The sequence below is a fragment of the Aphelocoma coerulescens genome, chromosome 4 (genome assembly GCF_041296385.1).
Source record: "Aphelocoma coerulescens isolate FSJ_1873_10779 chromosome 4, UR_Acoe_1.0, whole genome shotgun sequence".
Taxonomy (NCBI): Eukaryota; Metazoa; Chordata; class Aves; order Passeriformes; family Corvidae; genus Aphelocoma; species Aphelocoma coerulescens.
The window spans coordinates 41,584,262-41,598,906 of NC_091017.1; the positions used below are offsets into that span (position 1 = coordinate 41,584,262).

At 35.9% G+C, this 14,645-nt stretch overlaps 1 long non-coding RNA gene across 1 annotated transcript; it reads left to right on the forward strand.

Moving 5' to 3' along the window:
• The first annotated feature begins 5,910 nt into the window (after positions 1-5,910).
• LOC138109039 (uncharacterized) lies at positions 5,911-11,084 on the forward strand. Its single transcript, XR_011150225.1, has 4 exons — positions 5,911-6,017; positions 6,439-6,590; positions 8,950-9,047; positions 11,011-11,084. It is a non-coding gene; the product is annotated as an uncharacterized lncRNA (long non-coding RNA).
• Positions 11,085-14,645: the final 3,561 nt, after the last annotated feature.

Genomic DNA, 14,645 nt, shown 5'->3' on the forward strand with positions numbered 1-14,645 from the left:
CTGGAAAACTCAGCCAAGTCCTGATTCAGATGTCTTCCTTCCTAGTGTTAGTGATTACAAGTGGTGCAAAGTTAGAAGTGTTGGTATATTTTCTCTGTGGCATCATGTAAAGACTGCAGGATATCTTTGTTCTGGTGTCCAGTATCTCAACATTGAAGTTTTCTGGTACTGAACATCTGTTTTAGATGACACTTGCTGCTTCAGCATAACCAAAGCTGTATCCTCCATAATGAAGCCACTAAGCTTGTTCATTTATCTCTTGTTCATATGCAACTCTTTTCTTGGATTTTGTGTGGAAGACTACAGTCACTCATCAGACACTCTTTATCTGAGCAAATTTCCACTTCTCTTATTATGAATGTATTGACCTATGTGTATGTAACATTGTGAAGAATGCTGGAGGTCATTTTTTAATGCTTTTTAATGCCATAATTGCAAAATCTACAAGAGTGTACATTTTCTAGAAAGAAAGCCTATAATTTATACGTGTCATGAAGAATTTCCAAATGACGTTGTTTTCTGTTCACAAATTTAGCGTCTTTTTTCATATTGTACAGTCTTTTACAAAATATACACACTTTCAGTAATTGCACTGATAAAACACCAAAAGGACTTCCAGTACTGTATTTTGATATTTTTCATTTTCATCTTACCATTATTATCTCATTTGGCATTGCTGTCTAGTCTGACACTATGCAATAGGTTGTCAGGACAGAGTGGAAGCTTTCAGGTAGGTATGAGACCATTTTATTCATATTATTTATCTCTACGAGAGTATATCTACTGTATAGACACTGGCAGTATGTGTGCATAACACATTATTAGTTATAGATATAGAAAATCATAGTGGGAATAGCACCCTGTATCTATATAGTGTTCTATTTCTATATAACATCAGAGATAAACTCCTGGAGCAGTACTACAGTTGCAAATTTATGGTCACAACATAGACATTCTGAGGCAGTTACACTGATAGATCTTAGTTTTAATAATGTGAAAAGTCATCTTTTACATGTTGAGAGCAAAAGTTGAAGAGTAGCTGCTCTATTACCTTTTCTGATAAATTCTTGTAAGAGAGGTATTAAGTCTTTACTTTTAATGTTTACATTAGGGGGTATGCTACATTCAACAAGGGTTTAAATAGTGTATATCTGTATAATATTTTTATGCCTTGAGAGGGCCTGGATCATATTCAATGTCAGTTACTCATATCCAGGAATATTTCACTTTTGTTACTGGAAACAATGAGGGAGTTCTTACATCAACAAAAATTAATTTACCTAATAAATTACGGGAAAAAATCAAGTCACCTCTATAGGATCAAACTCTGATACTAGGGTATAGTCTGTACAGAACTGTGTTTTACTCCCAATTTACCCACAATTTTGTCTTGTGCCCAAGCTGTTGGAATACAAAATTTTGCTTACGATGCTGTAGGGGAAAATTTGTGTGCAGGAGCCAAAAAGCACTCCTGCTTGTAGAAGCCAGGAAGATGTTCAACTAGCCCAAGCTTGCCGCTGTATATTTCTTCTGTCCTTGCAGCAATATCAAATGATCAACATCATGCAGAAAATCTTAAACGCTGGAGGGGTTCCAGTACTGGGTTTGCAAAGGGTGGTAAGATCCTTAAGTCAGCTTGTGCTTGGGTGGAGCAGTGTGGCTGCTCTGGATGAAACTAGATGTCATTCTGCTACTAATATAGGTGCCTGGAGCAGGGCTTAGGGCAAATGCTATGCTGTAACCTGGTTTTTAACATACATAACTCCTAAATTTTTTGTGTTTAATGAGTGAACATTCATAAGACAAAGTAGATTGACTTGATTTTTGTGTACTGTCATCCACTTATTTCCTTAACAACGTTTGTGTGGAAGGAATCTTCTGGGTTCCCCTTTTTTCTTCCACATCTTGTTTTGCACTAGGGATACTGTAGTAATGCTGTTTACAAGTCTGTGCTGTTCTTTGCATCTGAGATACTAAAAATGCTAATTAATGGGCTTTCTTTCCAGTCCCACCTTTCTCTTCATTTGTAAGTGTTCTGTAAGCCTGCCAGAACAGTCATGCATTACTTGACAAATATGTGCATTAAGAATTAGCTTGTATTTTCAGGGTAAGTTTGTAAAAATGTTTATGTTATGAACTTCCTAAATACAGTTAAGTAATTTTTTGGGTCTTATTTTGCTCTCTTACCATGCCCATTCACAGGCTTCAATGAAAAACCTACTTATAAGTAAGGCTGTACAATTAATTCACTACATTCTTTTAAGTGTGAAGGGGAAAATATGCAAATTTGTTGGGCTTTATAGGTAATCATAGGATTTTTCTACAAATAGAACTAAATGGTTACACCTAAAATGAATTCCAAATTTCAAGTTCTAAAAATTATGTTTTATTTTGCAGTGCTAGTGGAACTACAGACCCAGAGCATTAAATTTAGTACCATAAAATTCCACTTAGACATCTGAATTTAAAAATACAGTGCATTAGTACTCAAATCTTGATACCAGAATAAGTAGTATGAAGGCAGTAGGTGATTTCACACTCCTCAGAAAGGCCTAACACTTGTCCAGGTGGTCTGTGGAAGAGAACAAAATGTTGCATCACATTATAAATATTACAGTTGTGAGGGTCTTGGGGCAGTGGTGTCAGAACCACGGGTGTCCTGGCTTGATCCACGAGAGAGTTAATTTTCTTTCTAGTAGTTGGTATGGTACTCTGTTTTGGATTTATTTTTACCTTGTTACACTAAAATTAAAATGATGACACTATTTAATTCATTATCCAGGTTACTGTGAGAGTCATCATTTCATAGAATGGTTTGGATTAGAAGGGACCTTAAAGACCGCCTTGTCCCAGTCCTCCCAACGTGGACAGGGACACCTTCCACTAGGCCAGGTTGCTGAAAGCCCCATCCAACCTGGCCTTCAACATTTCCAGGGATGGGGCATTCATTTCTTGGGCAAGCGGTTCTAGAACCTCACCACCTCACAGTAAAGAATTTCTTCCTAATATCTAATCTCAACCTGCCCTCTTTCAGTTTTAGGCCGATATTCCTTGCCCTATCAGTACCTGCCTGTGTCAAAAATCCCTCTCCAGCTTTCTTCTGCAGGCTGAACAACCCCAATTCTGTCAACCTGCCCTCATATTGGAGATATTTCATCCCTCCTTTTCTCCTGTTCTTAAAAATGACATCCTTGAATGCTAGACTAAATTACATTCCAATTCTACTTTTGTGTATTTCCCAATAAAATTTTTTAAAAATTAGTTAAGTCACTTCAGCTACTCTTTCTTATGCCCATATTAACTAGTACCCAGTATGGCCAAGTTTATCCCTTTTGACAATTAAGAAGTGTATCTACCAGTCTACATTATATGGTATTTTATTACCTTACTAAATTTTTTTTAATATAATGTCTATCCAGCTTTAGGCAACTTAAAATAACACTTCTAGAAGCACCTTGCTGAATTTAAGAAATTCAGTTTCCTATGTAATAGTGCCCATAGGTGACTAACTAAAGATTATCTGAAGCTAAAATGATGGAGGAGAACTGCTAAATCCTAAATCTTTTACAGTTATATAGACTTTCAGCCATCCAAAGCAACCCTTTAAGGGGCTAATCTCAAACAGCATAAGCTTGCCATTGATTTCTGAAGGCAGAGGATATTTGGAAAGGGTGAATAGTCTTAAAATGCTTGTTGAGAATCAGAGATAAATTAGAGTTTAAGGATTGCCTTAGAAGTGGATAATTGTGAGAAGGGAATAGGATGAAAGTTACCTTTGTGATATTGACATACAAGGAAGAATTCATAAAAATAAAGTATACTTGAATAATTTTGAACAAATTTGAATAATACTAAATTGGAAAGAGGGCCTAACAGTAAGAATTTGATACAAATAAACTCTCAAATTTTCATTACTCACATCCTTGATTCCTAATGATTCCTAGCTCTATAAAATACAGTAAGTAAGTAATGACAGCTCAATTTCATGCTCTTCAGCAGTAGTAGCTGGGTCTGCTCACAAAAGAGAAAGCTGGAAGCCCAAATAATTCCAAAGTTCCCCCTGCAACAGTGACTGTGCATTTACATTACTGTTCATGTTTTCTGTTGAGAGCCAACAAGTCATTCAGTGCCTTCTGCAGCACAAGTGTTTTATTTTTAAAAGATTAATGGTTCTGCAGAGTGGTAACATACATAATTAGGAAGCTTGTATTCCCACATTTAACCTGATTCAATGCCCTTCACTTGAAAGAAATGTAGAATTTGGCATTCTAGTTGAGTTCTGTCAAAACATGAATCAAAAGCAATTTAGTTATAAAAGAAAGTAGAATGAAAGCAAGACCAAAATTAGCTTGATCTAGTTAGAATCAAAGGCACCTTTTCATCAGGTAAGACAGGTGAAATTATGAAGAACAGTGATATAATTGTTGAATGTGGAAAAATTAGGAACAGCATCACATAAGGAAGAATATGGCTAATGGCAGCATTTATGATAGGTACTTGAAAGGTAATGGAGCCTGCAGTGGTTAGCATGGCAATAAGCTAAAGCTAAGCCATTATATTCAAAATACTATGTAACGGTAACCAGCAGGTACCCGTAAATTATAAGATTACTGCACAGAATATTTAGAGCTGTCTGAATAGCTGTTTCTTGTTTAACCATACAAACACAAACCACAAACACACCAGAGAGCATCAAGTGTAACTATAACTTTTCTTCATATTTGTATTTTCTTTGATTCGTGTGATGGCTTTTATTTCCCCATTAATGTTTTACTTTTCCCCATTAAGACTATGTTTACATCTAAATTGGTCCTGATTATGTCTGAAACCAGGAATTGTAAAGGAATACAAATATGATATGGTATGCAGAAGTTTAGCATATTTCATCCAAGATTCATGGTTGAAATATGGGTTATAACGACTTGTTATAAAACTTGTGTTAATCTTTTTTCTTTTACTACTATTCATTCCTGAGACTACTTTAATGATTGAAAAGTAATTATAACAGTGTGAAAAATATTTAGTTCATGTAAGGATTTCAGAGTAGTGCATGTATGTGAGGAAAAAGAAGGGGGAAAACACCCTGTGCAAAACCAGAATGTAGTAAGTAAAATACAGATATCATGGGAGGTAAAGTATCTAGAAAATTGTAGGGACAAGAAATTTGGGGTTAATAAACATGCAGACAAAATTCTTAGCTAGTTCTAGAAATTCCAAGGGGAACTAGCATCTTTCTAAGTAACAGTTCTTTAATAATGTGCTTGAGTAAATTGCCAAGAAGTGCAAAACATTATGTTATGCACAAATATAAGTATATTAAAAAGATATCAAAAAGCAAATTGCCTTTGAGAAAAGTTTTCCTAGTTTTCATGGGTAGAATAATGATCTTGAAAACACAGATGATTCCTCTCCCCTCTACTGGTGAGACATGTCTGGAGTGCTCTGTCTCAGTCTCCTCACTAGGACAAAATGAAGCTAGTCTAGCAAAGCACATGAAGATGATTAAGGTCTTGCAGCACCTCTCAAATGAGGAGATGCTGAGCAAGCTGGGACTGTTCAGCCTGGAGAAAAAAGGCTCAGGCTTATCCATGTGTACAAATACCTGAGGGCAAGATGGGGAGGGAAGCAAAGACAACAGATGGTATTTACTATGGCCTGTTTTTACGAGTACCCCTAATGGATGTTGCACAAAAAAGTTAGGAGTCTTGGTAGATGTATGCAGTTCAATTTAAATAATTAAATAGTTACAGATAGTGTAAAAGTTACATATATAATTAGGAAGAAAATGTTTGTATGATTAGGTTAGTGAAAGTGAAAAGGAAGAATTCTGGAAATTTCTTCTGTGCAAGAAAATGTGCCATGATAAAAAATAAAATAAATTGTGCATAACATCTTCTGTTGCAGAAATAACAGATTGGAGTGGGCATAGTCTTCATACATTGAATTCTTGCTGATGTCTGCCATCTCTGTAGTAAATACTCTGGTAAGGCATAGGAAGAGGGAAGGAAAAAAAGCTGGTGAGTATTAACAATGTTTGGCAAACCTTCATGAAAGGTTTAATAATGGCAATTATGATACAAATATCTACAGCAGTGGAAGAGTTCAGTGGATCTCTGATAATAAATAAAATTTGCAAGAAGTCCAGAATGGACATTGACTATAATCTGTATCCTAGAAGGGTTTTGTTTCCTTTTTTTTTAAACCAACCATGCTTACGTTAGTAGTTTACACACTAATTACTCACAGGTCTTGCATATTTCTTGACCCATCTACTACAATGATTCAATTGTATTCTATTACACAGCATGAGGCTACATTGTATTACTGCTTGTTATGGGATCATATTTTTAGTTCTTGTCAAGATGCAATATTCAAACAGTAACACTCACACTATTTTTCAGTGTAAAACAGCTCCCACATTTATGTTATTTTCTCAAGACCGTAGGTTTGGATGGCAATTCTTGATTCACAGAAGAGGTTTCCAGCTGAAATGTGCTGTCCTAAGGAGAAATGGCATGTGAAGGCTTTTATATTTTCAGCTGCTTGACTGGAGTGCTGCTTTTAGATCATTAGACTCTGCTGACAGAAAGGTATACAGCAGTACCTTTACATCAATTTAAAAGTTTACTTTACAGGCACATAGTGTTTCTTCAGCTTGCTTACTAAGTGAAGCTCTTCCTAAATAGTATGACAATCCTTCAATGCTTTCAGAAAAAAAAAGCAAGGAAACCTTGGAAGCCCACAGAAACACCTGTAGAATGAACTAACAATCTTTCTGGCTATCAGGTGAGGACAGTGTATGGTAAGGTGAACTTGGGCATGTGCTGAAAAACTAAAACAATAGTCTGGAATGGCGGTGCAATCTAAAAATCTGATACACAACAGGATTAAAACTAGATAATTTATATATGTTATTTAGTGATTGTTATACCTTTCAGTATTTACTTATCACATAACACAGAAGAGGATTTTTTTACCATACCCCACGGGAAAAAATACTTGAATATGACTTGCTAAAATTGACCTTTACTTACACATTGTGACTTTTACATGACAGTATTATGATAAACTGACTCTAGCTTCAGATTTATTACTCAACCCTGACCTTTGGTTATATTAGAATATTGCTTTCAACCAAACTAAATAATAATGTCTCTGTGAATGTAAGGAACTGGCAGATCCGAGATGTCAATTGCCAGCTCAATTTTCCTTTCACCTGGGAGTACAGCATGTCACCGTGCTTTATTGATCTAAGAGTCATTAGAGTTCAGTGTTACAAGTCTTCAGTTTTCCACACAGAGCAGTACAGTGCTCTGTAAAAGGGATGAAGCATGAACTGGAGCATGACTCCAGTTGAGACTGGTCAAAATCTGGAATGTTTATTTCATCAGAAATAAGTATAGTGATTTTGATTTTTTCTTTTCTAAGTTGGAACATGCAGCCGAAATACTTTTGGAAAGATATTCAAAATGATACTTCCAAAATGGTTAGCTCAGACTATTTAGTATACTGGAAAAAAGCCTGTTCTTGAGATTTAAGTGCTTAGTTTTGATGTTACTGGAACACTTCAAGCAATAGCATTGTTGCAACTACATTGCACTCCTATTTAGTATGGCATACTAAAATATTTCAATTTCATGATTTAATGTAATATTCAAAATGAAAGATACCATTATATTTCAAATAAACTTCTTGAAAACTTTTTTCCTATATGTCAGTGAAGTCGATAGATTTTGCTAATATGTTTTGATTTTTTGAAATCAGTATCCATTGTTAAAAAGTGTTTAGAAAGTCAGAAAATTTTCAATCTGCTGTAAACTAGAGCATAACAATGAATAAAAGCACCTTCTTGCGACTTCCACTCATGATGCTTCAGAAGAATTAATGCAATCGAATGTCTTTCGGGTGGCACAGCAGCTTCACGTGGCCTTGCTTTTCAAATAGGGACTGAAGTCAGTAGGATTCTTTCTTTAGAAAGGACTGTGATTATAATCCCAGAGAAAGTTGCATTATCAGAATAATAATTCATTTGTGTAACATGTACGTAAAGATTAAAGAACATGACATACTAGTTTTGTTATGCTATTGGTGCTGGGATTCTTCCAGATACCAAAGCATATCTCTGCTGGCATTCAGGCCTCAGCCAATTTTTAAGCATAGAATCATAGAACAGTTTGTGTTGGAAGGGACCTTGAAGATCATAAAATTCCAACCTCATTGCCAGGGGTAGGGACACTTCCCACTATACCAGGCTGCTCAGAGGCCCATCCAACCTGGCCTTGAACAGTTCCAGGGATGGAGCATCCCTGATAAGGACAGTAGAACACGACAGCATTTTACTCATTTGATAAGGATAGTAGAACAGAACAACCTCTACTCTTCTCAAGGACAGTAGAACACAACAGCACAGCTTTGGAGAAATAAATAAAGGATGCAACTTAAGCAAACAGAAATCGTGCAAAATGCAAGCAGGATGCCTGCTCAGCTCTGCAAGGCTGACAAAGCAGAAGTTATACGGAATGACAATATTGAGCTCACTCAAATGCAGGGGTCGAGAAACAGTCGCCTAAAAAGGACACCAGAGGTTGAAGACAGACCCCCAAAGAACCACACAAGGACTTCTGAGTTACGGGCCAGACTTCTGTCTTAAGGGTGTGACTATGTAAAATAAAGTCAAGGAAGTGGGGTAGCTAGTGAGTATGTAATCAATGTGTATGATAAAAACTCTGTTCCAACACTTGTTGCACATGAATGGAGGAAGGATCCCCCAAGTGGCCAGCGTGCTGTAATAAAGAACACCTGCTTTCTAATTACTCACTGTGTTAGAAAGTTTCTATCCAGCTGATTTTGGTATCACCACAACCTCCCTGGGCAACCTGTTCCAGTCTCTCACCACCCTCACAGTAAAGAATTTCGTCTGTATACTAAGCTAAGTTTCCTGTCTTTCAGCTGACCATCACTACAGTTCCTGATGAAGAGTCCCTCTCTGGATTTCTTCAGACACTGGAAGGTTGTTATGAGGTCTCCACCAACCTTCTCTTCTCCAGGTAGAACAACCCCAACTCTCTGAGTCTGTCTTTGTAGCAAAGCTGCTCTAATCCTCTTATCAACTTCATTGCCTCTTCTGGACTTGCTCCAAATGTTCCATGTCCTTCTCATGTTGGGGAAACCAGAACTGTATGTATATTCATAAAGCTGTTTGCTATTGTATCTTACAACAGCTTGTCATATACTTCTGCCTACTCTGCTTCTGCATGGATGTCTTCTCTACCCAAATTATTTTTAAAGTATTTGCATTCATTGAATATGTAACTTAAGTAGGTAGGTATCCATAATACAGATATAGAGATATTTTAACAATATTTTAAAAATATATTTTCTAGAAGACATATAATTGAATTGTTTTATTTGTTCAGTGACATTTAATTAACAGTGAAAAAAGAAAGAATTTCTCCAGAGATTAGCAGTATATATTTTTGTGGTTTAATATTTTCTTCAATTGAATTACATATTGGTGGGGTGTTTAATATTTTAGACAGTTTTGTGTGATTATTTTAAGAGTACATTTTTTCTTTCTTGCTCAGGGAGGATAAAAACATACTTTAAAGCTACCAGAGCAACTTAATAAGAATGGAGGTGATAAGTGAAATAAAAATCACTGATACTGTCTTACGAATAGCAATCTCCTTCAAATTCACATTTGTTAAAACCTAATTTTGTAATTAGTATAGTTCAATACATACTTAGGTACTGTACATAATGTTTTATGTTTCTAAACTTCATCTAAAAAATTCGCTAGTAGTCATTGAACCATCACAAAGAGGTCTCCAGTAACCTTGCTTTAAAATCAGAACAGTTTACAACTGATACAGGATTTTATTAGTTTGATGGCAGCAACAAGGTTACCTTTAAAATATTTGTGTTAAAACAAATGTGTTTTCTGGAAAAAAATTCAGTATGTGATGCATTGAAAACAGCCATCAGTCAGCAAAATGGTCGTAGAAAAGATTCCAACAACTCTTGTTCACTTTATTTGACTGATCTGGTAAGGCCTGTATACCAGAATCAGTTTGTTATTCCAAGAGCTCTAACCTTCATCTCACTTTAGGAAAAAAATTTTAAAAAATCAATTGTCATTTTCAGCTCTTTAGGAGACCCTGCATCTTATTTTACAAAGCAAATACTTGTTCCTATTATGATGGAGGAAATAAAAATGCAACTTCTGTCTAGAAGTTACTGCTTAGCTTATTTCTATTTTATGAGCGTTTCTTCCCCCTGACTGAGAACGCAGCTTAATTGCTCAATAAAAGGGTAAGGTTTTAAGACAAAAAATCTACTATAAAATTAAATGAGATTTAAAAAATGTATGCTAAACAATGTGTCAGTTCATTGCACCAGAGGTGGTGGCTTTGAGAGCAGAGAATTAGAGGGTCAGATTCATTAAAGCTGTATTGATGTCAGACGAAGTTGAGGGAGCATTTTGTCCTAAGTTTACAACATACTCAAATTCAGCAAAACTGACACAAAAATCTTGTGGAAATGATCACTACTGGGGATATGGTCTTTATTCACAGATAACCACATCTTCTCAAATGAAAGAAAATTCAGATTGCAACACTTTGTTGTTAGGGGACTTTGGGCTCTGTGGTGTTTTTTCTGTGAATTTCATTTATTGGGCAGTGACAAGGTAGAAAAACTGAATTCTCCCTGTGTGCTCTGCTATTCAAAATTAATGAGAAAATACTGTAAAGCCTAGATTTTAAAGCTCCTGAGAAGAGAATGTCGGAGATGCACCGCAGGGGAAGGATTTTTGCCTGTAGCATTCGTAGAGATTCACAGATTTGTGAATAAAGCCAGTGCCTGACAGTTCTAGAAGATGGCACTCAACAGAAACTCCTGTCAGCTATTGCCTTCACCTCACGAGGCACTTGGTATTTCTGTGCTGGAAGAAATGCTCCAGCTCTTTAACCTTCAAACCATAACCAGGGCATGTTTTCATATCGATTTCAGCACCCTGTCAAAACAAGGGCAGCTTTTTGGAGACTGTGACCAGAGTGGTCAAAGCGACTGGTCCAGGACTGGGGTCTAGACAAGGTTCTCCCCTTGCTCTGCTTGTGGAGGAGATGGACTCTCCTGGTTCAGGTGGGACTTTGGTGGCAGGAGGCCATGACCCCTGGCAGGCTGTCAGCAGGGAGCAGCAGTGCAGAGAGCAGACCCTGAGAAAGCATTGATGAGACAAGTTGAGGTCAAACAGAAGCTTCTAGTTTCATTTTGACATAAAATCAGAAAACCTGGGGGTGATTGGTGTTGTGAGGTTTTTTAGAATTACTTATATATACCAAAGCAAAAATCAGGGGGTTTATAAGCCAATGTGATATTAAATTTTAAATTATAAATCCTTTCTATAATCCTTGCCAGGATTAAAGCATATCAGTGAGTGAATATTATGGACATTTTTACACATATTTGCTTTCAGTTTTTTAATATATATTTCATTGTCTGCTAAATCCTTGCACCACTAGAGAGCCTAAAATAGCTTGCTTCTAAAGCTGAAGCCAAACGGACTTCATTATAGTAGAAATGGCATAGTTTATTCTTCATTATTATTTTTTGTTTCACTGTTAAACTTTGTACCTCATAGCTTTCTGTCTGCCACTTATCTTTGTTCTGCAGGCTAGAGAAGAAGGAATTCCATACTAGTAAATCCAAATTGATTAACAAACTCACTGGCCCTACCATCATCCTCAACCAGGGAGAATGGACATTCTCTTACAAGTTGCACCCTTGAGTCTCAGTCATACTTGCTGTCAGAGAAGTACAAATCTTGCTGTCAGAATCTCTCACAGTTCTCATAATCTGTTATTAAAATTCCATTTTGTGGGTGTTTCATTAAATTATGGATTTCCTCCATGATGAATGGTTACATCATGACACACAGCTGAGCAGAAGGTGGCACAAATTTTGAGCCATGGACTGATTGAGGAGGAAACATTTACCAGTAAGGAACACTTATCTGGACTTTGGTTACTCTGTTTGATGCCTCTGTTCTTCTGAGATTGATTCTGTTTTCAGATGGCCTCTGAATATTTGTAGGGATAAAAATACTTGCATAAAGCATGGAAAAATTCCTCTTCAAGTAATAGAAAAGAAGAAAAAGATCCTGCTTGGAAAAGCTCTGGGTAATGAAAACTGTTGATGTTTCTCTCCAAAAAGAGAAAGATTAGATCCTATTTTATCTGTTGCAACCTTGTAAAATGCCAGTAAAAGTAAGCTGAAGTTTCAATTCATGTTTACAGTTCCTCTAACATACCTTTCATACCTGAAAGAAAATAAAGAATATTTATTTTCATTTATGCTTTTTAGAAACAGTGACTTTGAACATGGAAAAATTAATTATCTGGTGTTGCAGTTCCAGAGCAGAGAAGTGCTGCTGATTTGCATGGGAGTTCTCAGATTGCTGCTGAAAAATTTAATTTTGAATTGATCTGATGCTTTTTCTCCTTCTAAATGTTTCATTTTATGTATAAAAAAGGTGATGGCACTCATTTTTCTAGCTATTTCTAGCACTTCAGAAGAACCCAAAACCATCTTTCTTGCTCTGTTTTAGAATCTGGAACCTTTCATTAAAAAAAAAAGTCCTGATATCCGGGCAGTACATATTACAAACATTATGTGGAAGTTAAAAGTATTATGTCCATTTTTAAAACTATGCTTTCAGTTTTCTATGTATATATTTTTTTGTCAAACCCTAGCATCACCAAAAAGAGTCTAAAATACCTTCAGGTCTATGTAGGCCAAATATTTTCCCTCTCTGTTCAACAGTCCCTAGGTGGATCAGGGGCTTTTAATAGCTCTTGATAATTGATTATATAAAATGACATAGCTTATGTTTCCAACTGGAATTGTAGCCAGATGCTTATTTTCACTTAATTTTCCATGATTTTTTACATATTTTTGTGAGTCAAGGTAGTTAAATATTTATTAGTGCAATAAGATATGATTGTAATATAAGCATCTGAGTAAGAGGTGTATGACTTCCTCCATAGAACTTTTATTAAGAAATGCTCTATGATTCTCTGAATAATTAATCATTGACAATTTCAAATTTTTAAAATAATATTTAAGTAACTCAGTGTTTTACTAAAGAATCCTTTCACCCACTTTGATATTCCCAAGTCTTTTGATTGCTTGGCACACCCAGAAAGCTTCACAGCAACTGATCAAGATTGTGGATGACTTAAAACATTGTGGGAATTACCTTCTATGCTGATAAAATCATATGGTACGTAATGCACTCATTCATTTTGAATAAACTTTCAAAATTTGAAGTTAGTTGGCACTGATTCTCCCACAATCTCATTTTCTGCAGCAGCCTTAGTCTGAAGCAGTCTGCCATGCTTTTTGCTGCATAAATTATAAAGTTGTAATTTGATGTTTTATTTCATTTTAGAAAACATCAACCACCAGTTGGAAGGAGCCCTACTGTTCTTCAGTACATGTGGGACCCAGCAGACAGAAGTGAAGAAAGTTTTTTTATCTTGCTCTGGCAAGACTGGGTCAGTCCATGAAGCAGGCAAAATATTGAAGAGGTATCCACCTTCACACTAGAACAGAGAGAGATAATTCTTTGTTCTTGGTTGCTGTATTTTATGTAATTACAAGATATTTTTTCAATCATTCTGGATGCATTCAAGTTGTAAGTGACTCAGGATGCACATAGTGAATTATTATAATGTTGGCCTATACTGGAAGCTTTATGAGCTGTTCTGCATCCTGATTTGTTAGAGGAAGATGAAACTCATAAAAGTCAAGCTGAAAGCTACAAAAAACATTAATGCTTTGTTTTTCCTATTTATGAAGCACTGAACTGTAGAGTACTCTAATGATAGCTTGTATTAATTTTAACAAACTTGAAAATCTTACTGACTAGTCTAACATGTAGGTGCTTTTTCCTTCTGTTTCTCATCAAACTTTAGCTTTTTTGCTGGGGGCACCACATTTGTTAAGTTAGTGTAAATAGATAATTACAAACAGTGGTAAAATGAAACACCGCTACTGGTAAAGCTGAGAGGCTTTTAAAAGTTTCATCCCATTCAGATACAAAAAAAAATAATTTAAATTAAAATATATGGATTGTGAACATATCCATTTTGTTAACAAAAACCTCTTTTTTTTTTTTTTTTTTTTTTTTGTGTGTGTGTGTGCTGCTTTTTAAATAGCTTCAATTCTCTTAGAAAATATAGAAAACATTCTGTTTCCTAAAACTAGCATTTTCTGGTTCTTGTTTTCTACTTACACATGAACAGTGGAATTTGCCTTCAGAAACTACCCATGGGATTTTGGGGGAAAAAAAAGTAATGCTTCTTCTCACAGATTGGTCTTTAACTGAAGGTTAAACTGTGGAGCAGTTGAAACCCAGGTGATCCCAAGTTGTCTGTTGGAGGTGATCTTTAGCCTTTTGTAAGCAGGGCTTTATTTTGCAAAGACACAGGGGATGTGTTGTAGGGGAAGTGGGTTATAATGCCTGATGTGTTGTACTGGAGACCTGAAGAAGAGAATACTAAAGAGGGAATAGTAAGTGTTAAGAGAATAGAATGGGCACAGCAAGTGCCTCCTTCTCAGTTAAGTTCAGGACATGAAAAAAA